Source organism: Hordeum vulgare, chromosome 3H (assembly GCF_904849725.1).
Source record: "Hordeum vulgare subsp. vulgare chromosome 3H, MorexV3_pseudomolecules_assembly, whole genome shotgun sequence".
NCBI lineage: Eukaryota > Viridiplantae > Streptophyta > Magnoliopsida > Poales > Poaceae > Hordeum > Hordeum vulgare.
The window spans coordinates 134,305,343-134,315,882 of NC_058520.1; positions in this window are offsets into that span (position 1 = coordinate 134,305,343).

Sequence of the window (10,540 nt, forward strand, 5' to 3'; positions counted from 1 at the left end):
ATCCTTTTTCTTGGATGGCTTAGGAGGAAAGGGCATGGGTCTCTGAACCCATAGCTCCCTTTCTTTACCATGCTTCCTAGGAGTGAAGTCATTCTTATCGTATCTTCTATTCTTAGGCGGTGGGTTATCAAGATCAACAGGTTCAATCTCCACATCCTTATCATTGCTAGGTTGAGCATTATTATGAACATTGCTGTCCATATTGTCACCAGGTTCATGTTCATCTGTTGGAATTATGCCCTAGAGGCAATAATAAATGTATAGTTATTATTATAATTCCTGTATCAAGATAATAGTTTATTATCCATGCTATAATTGTATTGAATGAAGACTCATTTACATGTGTGGATACATAGACAAAACACCGTCCCTAGCATGCCTCTAGTTGGCTAGCCAGTTGATCAATGATAGTCAGTGTCTTCTGATTATGAACAAGGTGTTGTTGCTTGATAACTGGATCACGTCATTGGGAGAATCACGTGATGGACTAGACCCAAACTAATAGACGTAGCATGTTGATCGTGTCATTTTGTTGCTACTGTTTTCTGCGTGTCAAGTATTTATTCCTATGACCATGAGATCATATAACTCACTGACACCGGAGGAATGCTTTGTGTGTATCAAATGTCGCAACGTAACTGGGTGACTATAAAGATGCTCTACAGGTATCTCCGAAGGTGTTAGTTGAGTTAGTATGGATCAAGACTGGGATTTGTCACTCCGTGTGACGGAGAGGTATCTCGGGGCCCACTCGGTAATACAACATCACACACAAGCCTTGCAAGCAATGCAACTTAGTGTAAGTTGCGGGATCTTGTATTACGGAACGAGTAAAGAGACTTGCTGGTAAACGAGATTGAAATAGGTATGCGGATACTGACGATCGAATCTCGGGCAAGTAACATACCGAAGGACAAAGGGAATGACATACGGGATTATACGAATCCTTGGCACTGAGGTCCAAACGATAAGATCTTCGTAGAATATGTAGGATCCAATATGGGCATCCAGGTCCCGCTATTGGATATTGACCGAGAAGTCTCTCGGGTCATGTCTACATAGTTCTCGAACCCGCAGGGTCTGCACACTTAAGGTTCGACGTTGTTTTATGCGTATTTGAGTTATATGGTTGGTTACCGAATATTGTTCGGAGTCCCGGATGAGATCACGGACGTCACGAGGGTTTCCGGAATGGTCCGGAAACGAAGATTGATATATAGGATGACCTCATTTGATTACCGGAAGGTTTTCGGAGTTACCGGGAATGTACCGGGAATGACGAATGGGTTCCGGGGGTTCACCGGAGGGGGGCAACCCACTCCGGGGAAGCCCATAGGTATTTGGGGGGGTCACACCAGCCCTTAGTGGGCTGGTGGGACAGCCCACCAAATCCTATGCGCCAAGGAAGAGAAAATATTAAAGGAAAGAAAAAAAAGGGAGAGGTGGGAAGGGGGAAGGACTCCCTCCCACCAAACCAAGTAGGACTCGGTTTGGGGGGGGGGAGAGTCCTCCCCCCTGGCTCGGCCGACCCCTTGGGGTTCCCTTGGACCCCAAGGCAAGGTCTCCCTCCCTCCTGCTATATATATGGGGCTTTTAGGGCAGATTTGAGATGACTTTCTCACGGCTGCCCGACCACATACCTCCATAGTTTTTCCTCTAGATCGTGTTTCTGCGGAGCTCGGGCGGAGCCCTGCTGAGACAAGATCATCACCAACCTCCGGAGCGCCGTCACGCTGCCGGAGAACTCTTCTACCTCTCCGTCTCTCTTGCTGGATCAAGAAGGCCGAGATCATCGTCGAGCTGTACGTGTGCTGAACGCGGAGGTGCCGTCCGTTCGGTACTAGATCGTGGGACTGATCGCGGGATTGTTCGCGGGGCGGATCGAGGGACGTGAGGACGTTCCACTACATCAACCGCGATCTCTAATCGCTTCTGCTGTACGATCTACAAGGGTACGTAGATCACTGATCCCCTCTCGTAGATGGATATCACCATGATAGGTCTTCGTGCGCGTAGGAAAATTTTTGTTTCCCTTGCGACGTTCCCCAACATCATCACCATATTGTGTTTCTGCATCAGACGCAGAAATATCATTTGGTTCTTCAGGTGTGACATTATTTGGTGAACTGACATGTAGGTTTCCATCATCATTCTTCTTCTTCTTAGGATGACTGGGTGTATCAGCATTAATTCCTTGAGAATCTTGATCAATTCTCTTAGGATGGCCTTCAGGATACAAAGGTTCCTGAGTCATTTTGCCTCCTCTAGTAATGACTTTGACGGAGTTGTCATTTAATTCATTGAGCAAGTCATTCTGAGCTTTATGTACTTGTTCTACCTGAGTAGTAATCATAGAGGCATGTTTACACATAAGCTTCAGATCATTGACATTTCTATCTACACAAGCACTTAAATGACTAAGCATACGAGTACTTTGTTCAAATTGTCTGCTAACATAATCACTGAAACTCTATTGTTTGGCAACAAAGTTGTCAAATTCATCAAGGCATAGGCTAGCAGGTTTGTCGAAAGGAATATCACTCTCATTGAATCTACGCAGAGAATTTACCTCTACTACTTGTATCGCGTTATCGAGACCATGGATCTCTTCGATAGGTGGTAGATTTTTAACACCTTCAGATTTAATGCCTTTCTCTTGCATAGATTTCTTGGATTCTTGCATATCTTCGGGACCAAGGAATAGAATACCTGTTTTCTTAGGAGTTGGCTTAGGAGTTGTTTCGGGGATAGTCCAAGAATTATCGTTGATCAAGATTTTATACAGTAGGATCTCAGCTTGTTCTACAGTTCGTTCCCTAAAAACACAACCGACACAACTATCTAGGTGGTCTCTAGAAGCATCAGTAAGTCCATTAAAGAAGATATCAAGTATCTCGTTCTTCTTTAGAGGGTGATCAGGCAAAGCATTCTGTAGCTGGATGAGCCTCCCCCAAGCTTGTGGGAGACTCTCTTCTTTGAGTTGAGCAAAGTTGTATATTTCCTGCAAGGCAGCTTGCTTCTTATGGGCAGGGAAATATCATGGGGACTACTCACACATCCAGGAGCAAGAGAAGTGAACCAGGCTTTAGCGTCATCCTTTAGAGAGAAAGGAAACAGCTTAAGGATATAGTAGTAGCGGATCTTCTCCTCACTAGTGAAAAGGGTGGCTATATTGTGTAGTTTGGTAAGATGGGCTACGACCGTCTCAGACTCATAACCGTGGAAAGGATCAGATTCCTCTAGAGAGATTATCTCAGGGTCGACAGAGAATTGATAATCCTCATCGGTGATAAAGATAGGTGAAGTGGCAAACTTCGGGTCGTATTTCATCCTAGCTTTCAGAGAATTTTCCTTCCACTTGAGAAGTAATTTCTCAGCGTCATAGGCATCCTTACACGCAAGATAATCCTCAGCTATCTTTCCCTCCATAACATAACCCTGACGTATATCAGGCAGTTCATATCTAGGAGAGCTAGATCTACCAGGAGCAAAAGCAGGTTCTATTTCAGAAGCATTACGAGCATTGGCAGTAACTCTAGCAATATCAGGCATAGCATCTCTAGCAGTATCAGGCATAGCATCTCTAGCAGCATCAAGCATAGTATCATCAAGCATAGTAGCATCATAAGCATCATCAGGCATAGGCGACATATCAAGATTTCTAGCAGGAGGTGGTGTCGCAAACTTACTCATAACTGAAGGTGAATCAAGTGCAGAGCTAGATGGCAGTTCATTACCTCCCCTCGTAGTTGAGGGAAAGACTTTGGTTCTTGGATCTTTCAGATTCTTCATAGTGATCAATAGATATAAATACAAAATGAATCACAGAATATAGCTATATTCCCTCCCCGGCAATGGCGCCAGAAAAGAGCTGCTAGCAGTCCCCGACAATGACACCAGAAAAGAACTACTTCCAGTTGCTCAACAATTAGCAATTGTCTTGCAATGGCCCACCAGCGTGTGGGATCGCGACAGTTTTTGAGGGTAGAGTATTCAACCCAAATTTGTTGGTTCGACACGATGGGAGTGAAAGGATATTCTCCAGTATTAGCAGTTGAGTCGTCAGTTCAACCACACCTGAAAGATTAGTATCTTCAAGCAGGATATAAGCAGCAAAGGTAGTATGATAGCAACGGTGCCAGAAACGATCTATTGACAAGGCAGATTATTCCCAACTGAAGTATCAATTGCGCCAGAAAAGTATTGTAGCAGGTAGTAGCAGTGTAACGAGTAATAGCAGTGGTGACAACAGTAGCAAGTAGCAGCAGTAGCGAGTAACAACAGTAGCAAGTAACAGTAGTAGCAACAGTAGTGGCAGCAGCAGCAGGACAAAGCAAGTAACAGTAGCAGCAATAGTAGTAACAACAGTACAACAAAGCAAGTAACAATGGTAGTGGGACAAACTTGTAGGTAATGGATGGGTGATTCGTTGGATGACATTCATCATGCAACAGTTATAACACAGAGAGATATGTGGCTAGCTCCCGTTGGTCAATGTGATGTAGGCATGCATTCCGTCTGTAGTCATACGTGCTTAGGGCAAAGAACTTGCATGCCATCTATTGTCCATCCCTCCCGCGGCAGCGGGGTCCAAATGGATACTAAGAGATATTAAGGTTCTCCTTTTAATAAAGACCCAGACCAACACATTAGCACTTGGTGAACACAAGAACTCCTCAAACTATGGTCATCACCGGGAGTGGTTCCGGTTATTGTCACTCCGGGGTTGCCGGATCATAACACATAGTAGGTAACTACAACTTGCAAGATCGTATCTAAAACACACATATATTGGTGACAACATAATAATTTTAGATCTGAAATCATGGCACTTGGGCCCTAGTGACAAGTATTAAGCATGGCAAACTAGTAGCAACATCAATTTCAGAACATAGTGGATACTAGGGATCAATCCCCGTCAAAACTAACTCGATTACATGATACATCTCATCCTACTCATCACCGCCCAGCGAGCCTACAAATAGATTACTCACGAACGATGAAGAGCTTCATGGAATTGGAGAGGGAAGAAGGTTGATGATGATGATGGCGACGATCTCCTTGATCCGGAGCCCAAAACGGACTCCAGATCTGCCCTCGAGGGCAAGAATGGGATGTGGCGGCGCCTCTTGATCGTGAAACGAGATGAAATCTTCTCTCTTGATTTTTTCCGGGACGAAAGGGAATAAATAGCGCTGGAATTGGGGGCGGCAGAGCCACGTGGGCCCCACAATCCTGGTGGCCACGGCCACAGGCCTTGTGGCCCACTGGCCCGTCCCCTCCAGTGGATCTTTGCGCAGGTATTTTTCATATTTTCCAGAAATATTCTCCGTAAATTTTCAGGACGTTCCGAGAACTTTCATTTCTGAACAAAAACAACACCATGGCAATTCTGCTGAAAACAGCGTCAGTCCGGTTTAGCTCCATTCAAATCATGCAAATTAGAGTCCAAAACAAGGGCAAAAGAGTTTGGAAAAGTAGATACGATGGAGACGTATCACCGCCCCTCTCCGCCGTTTCCCTGCGTGGATAGGAGCTCACAGGATCTCACAGGAGCGCCAGGAGCTCGCCACGAGCCGCCACGACGCCCATGGAGCCCCGTCGCCGCACCCCTCCACCAGCCACTCCCTTTCCCGCCGGATTCCCTCCCCCGACGGCCTACTTCCCCAGAGTGCCTCTGGCCTACACCTTCACGCCGGCTGCAGGGCTCGTCGTTCTTCTTCCCCTGGAATGGTAAGATTTTTCTCTTTTCTCTTACCTCCCCTCCCACCCTTAGATCTACTATGGATGGTTCAGATTAGATCCAACATACCCCTTTGGGTAATTGCAATAAACCAACGGTTTTCCGGTTAGTCAGATTATAAACCGAAAGGTTTTCTTATATTGTGGCCGACCTATAGATAGCCTAAAACATGCACACCTCTCAGCCAATAGGAATCTCCCACATCACCTATACTGTTTATTATTTTTCTGTTTTTAATTCTGAAAACTGATTGGAACCTGATTTTAGAATGCCTACAACTTTTATTCTATAAATCCAAATGAGGTGATTCTTCTTGCATTGGATCACAAATTTTATGTAGTTTCTATAGATATATAATGAGCCATGTTTGAAAATATAAAATTTGAATTTAAACATATTTGGTTTAAATCTTGTTTTGCTTATAGCTGGAGTTTAAAAATAGATTTTTAATTGATTCTTTTTGCTATAGATTTCTAGTGATGTTATTTATCAATAGGTTAAAGTTCAGAATTTTTGGAATATTTTAACTCATTATTTCATGTGAAACAGATTCTGTTTTAGTTCTTGAATGATTATTGCTATTTCTTTTGCTTTAATTGTTTTTTAAATTATTTTCTTTTATACTTGAGAAAGGTTATATTTTTTTCCGTTAGTTAACAGTAGGTTTTCAACAAAAACAAAAATTTATTTTATTTGATAACATCAGATCAATTCTAGTTCTATAATAACTTGCAATTGATTGCCTTACTAGTTTAACTCCCTATTTGAAAATACTTTCAAAATAATATAGTTTTATGAAAAATACTTTATGTTAGCTTAGTTAATTTATATTTTCTTTTCTGTTATTTTACTATTTTAGTGTCTTATTTTTTGTTAAGTTCAATTAGAACAAAAACTACTTAGTGATTGTTGTAGTAGAAGACTCCATAGTTTTTCTTTGAAGTTTCCTTTGGATTTCTATTTGATCTTTCTTATTGATTTTATTGCATCAATTTTATTGTTGTTTGTTATATTGATTGATAGGATGATTACTAATATGATTGCTTATATGAATACTATGTTTGATTATACAGATTTCATCGGAGAGCGACAAATAGTTCTATCAAGTTATTTCTTGAGAGCGATATCTATCTCCATCGACCTCACCAGGCAAGGTCACATTGATCATATTTTACCTATGGTTTTATTGCATTAGTTTCAACCTTCTTCACCTATTGCATGCAAGTAGGTACTTGGAAACTTTGGTTATTGAGTAGTATGTTATGATAGGCACCCCTAAACCCTTGTTACTTTGGCCGGGGCGTTATTTTGCTATGCTCCTAGTAGACGGGGTTTGGTTGAGTGTTCATCATGAGTGTTGTGAGGAACTTAATAATCAAGACCTGAAGACTCCAAGACTTGCAAGACCTCAGAACGAAATATACCTCTGGGTGAAGGACGGTTCAGATGGGCTCCGTGGGAAAAACCAGCGGAGGACCCGGGATGCATGGAGAAGCGCCATGACATCTTGCGGAAAGCTTCACGTAGGCTCAAAGAGATGGATGGATATTCAAGACCCAAGGCTTACCTGCACAGCCACAAGTCATTATGGGCTCTGGCTTGGTTGGAGAACATCGTGAATCTGGACGGGCGGTGCTACGAGATGTAAAAGAATGGTAGGATTGGAGGGCACCGACAGGTGCTCAGAGGAACCCGTTGAAAGACCATGTTTTGATCATCCGGTTCTCAAGCACCCTGAAGTGCAAGGACTTCAACGGAGGTGATCAAATCTTGTGGGGAACATGTGAAGAACTCTGCACAGTACTCAAACCAAATCGATTAGCCATGTCCACGGTCATGGACAACTTGAGCCGAAGGAACTGAAGTTATGAGGAATTCTCAACACCATTGACTTATTGATGTGGGTAATATTGATAACTTGAGTATTAGAAATGGTTGGTGGAACCTTTCTCATTAACAACCAACATTGTAGTAAATTTTGGTTTTACCTCTTTCTAATTGTAGGAAAAAATTGCTTTACGCAAAACTTTAACTACAGCCCCACTTGCCATATATGCATATAGTATAGATGATATTTTCACCCCTCTCTTTTGTGACTTGCCGGCATATTCAATATGCTGACCTACACGGCTGAAACGTCTTATGTTGCAGATACTTTCTTCGACGAGTAAGAGTACGATTCAGGGTTACGGTCTGCGCTCAACCTGCCATTTGTGTTTATTGGGACTCCACTCCCTTGACTGTTTCCGCTGAGATTTTGAGGTATATATCAGTTTTACGTTATTAACATGTGATTGCACTTTGATATATACATTGATGTACTGAGTGTGCCAGCATACTAATCCAGAGATGGCACAGATACACAGAGGCTTGACTCGTTTTGAGTTGGGTCGCTACATGTTGGTAGAAAACTGTTTCTCCAATACTTAGTGGAATCCGATATCACAGTTCCTTCATGAACCGGTGTTACTCTCACACGAGCGAGCTTAGACATTTTGTAACTCGCCATCTTCGTGAGCCGCCTTGCATTCAGGAGACTCAAGTATTATGAGGTTCTTTATTGCCTATTTCTTGAACTCCTCGTTTCTCTCAATGATTTTCACTTGTTAGAATAACCCTCCAATCATACTTATGCAGCTCGCTCCTTCCTGAATCTGTGAGTGATGTCGAGACCATCAAAATGTGACTGGTTACCCTCAGAAACTAGTGATGCTACCTTGCAACGATTCGTGTCAGTAGGGACCTTGTCTCCTAAGGAGATAATTGGATGGAGAGCCACTGCTGGAGAAGTGCGACCTCAACTCGCCGAAGGAGAGGTCGTGATTTTCGCTCATCATTTAGAACGAGGCTTCTCTCCTCCCGGTTCAAAATTCTTTCGGGATGTTCTCAGCTTTTACAACCTTTACCCCCAAGATCTAGGTCCCAATTCAATCATTAATTTTTGTCAGTTTCAAGTCTTTTGTGAGGCATACCTTGAATAGAACCCACCGTTCCCTTATTTAGGGAGTTCTTCTACTTAAACCGCCAGACAGAATGGGCTGACGGCCCTAGCTTAGAAATCGGTGGAGTCACAATCCAGAGGCAGCGTGAAATCAGTTTTCCTGCTACCACCTTACCCAGTCACCCCAAAGGCTGCGGAAAACCTGGTTTTACTGCAAAAATACCGCACCGGCTCAAGAAAATCCTTTGCCGGGTTTCAGAAAAGAGCGTCTTCCAATGGATTTCCAGCTCCCCGGTGCACTGACCCCAGAGGAACAAGCCGCCCACACCTTTGTTTGGGCAAAATGAGAGCTGTGAATGCCAACGGCTTGACCGGAGTTGACTTAATCCGATGCTGGGTGGAATGGCGTATTATGCCCTTAAGCCACCGAGATGGACTGATGTGTCATTACAATTGCGACTTAAAAAATGGTCAATGCTTCACCAACGTAATGCTTGACACTGAAGAAGTTAATAGCCTTGTGAACAAATTATGTGGTGAGCCCAAAGAAGCATGTTCCAAAATTGGTTCGAAACCATTTTGCATCATGAATCCGTCTCCTGAGGTAAATAAATCCAACCATCACCCGCCTTATTTGGTATTTCCCTTGTTCTTTTTAGGACTAACTTCCCTGTTGTACAAAAACACGCCCTTCTGGTAAATGTAGGCCAGTAAAGCCGCCTTTAAAAAGGGTCAAGAATTTTGCAAAGAAGAAGAAGAAAACCAAAACAGGTGCAGGCGAGTCATCTGTTGTAGGAGGGTCACAAAACATTGTGGAGCTGTCTGAGGTAAATGTCTAGACTGTCCCCTTGTTGTGTCACATGCTGTTCTAATCACTTAACTTATTCTTAGGGGGATGATGTTGAAAGTGACGCTGAAGATGCTCAGGTAATTTCAATATCTTGTGACTCAAATATTTCCTTGGAAAGACCTCGAAGGCGGGTTTGTAGGAAAGTCCCTATGAATCATCCAGATGCTCATTTGGATCCTAACTTCTTTTTTAAGAAGGCTTTGTATCCTCCAAAACTCCACACCCGCAGCTCCTCAGGTGATCTTATGGCGGGTCTGCCTGAGAAAAAATCCGGCCGCAAGCGCCACACTGAGGTGCCTTCTCTTTCTTTATCAACTATACTTTGTCAATTTACTCAATCTCACCAAATTTTCCACTGTAATAGGTGTCTCCTCCTTCATCTGGCAATTCAGCATCCTCAAAATTGCTACCCCTTGTTCATCTCGGAGGGTATGTTACTACTTGTTTTATCAGCACTTGCTTCAATACTTCACATGTCATTATACATACCGTAACCTTCCATTTTTTAGAGCTCAAGCGAAGAAACGGAAAACTGGCGGGTCAGCTCCAAACATTGAAACGCCTGAAGTGGAAGAAACAGATGCCTCTATCCATGATATTCCGGCTGAACCAGCTGGAATTTATACCAAACCTCCAGAAAGCACTTCCATGGATAATATCACTAAATTTCAAGCCGACCCACCAAAAACAGATGATGTGACCATGGATCCGAGTCAAAAAGAAAATATCAACCCGCCAAGCCCCCTGAAGTCATCAAAAGATGCCATGTTTGAAGAAAATGTTGTCATCATTACTCGGACGGATCACACGGCGCCCTTTCATAATGTGTTGGCTAAGCATACTACCGAGGACGTCTCAACCAAGATAGTCAAAGGAAAAGCTGCACTTGAGCTTCCCAATATCGAGAAGCTGAACTTTGAAGAGCTGCATGAAGGATATCTAAACCGCCTTTCCATGAGCCGGGACCTAGAAGATGGTCTGGTAAACATGATGAAGAAAAAATACG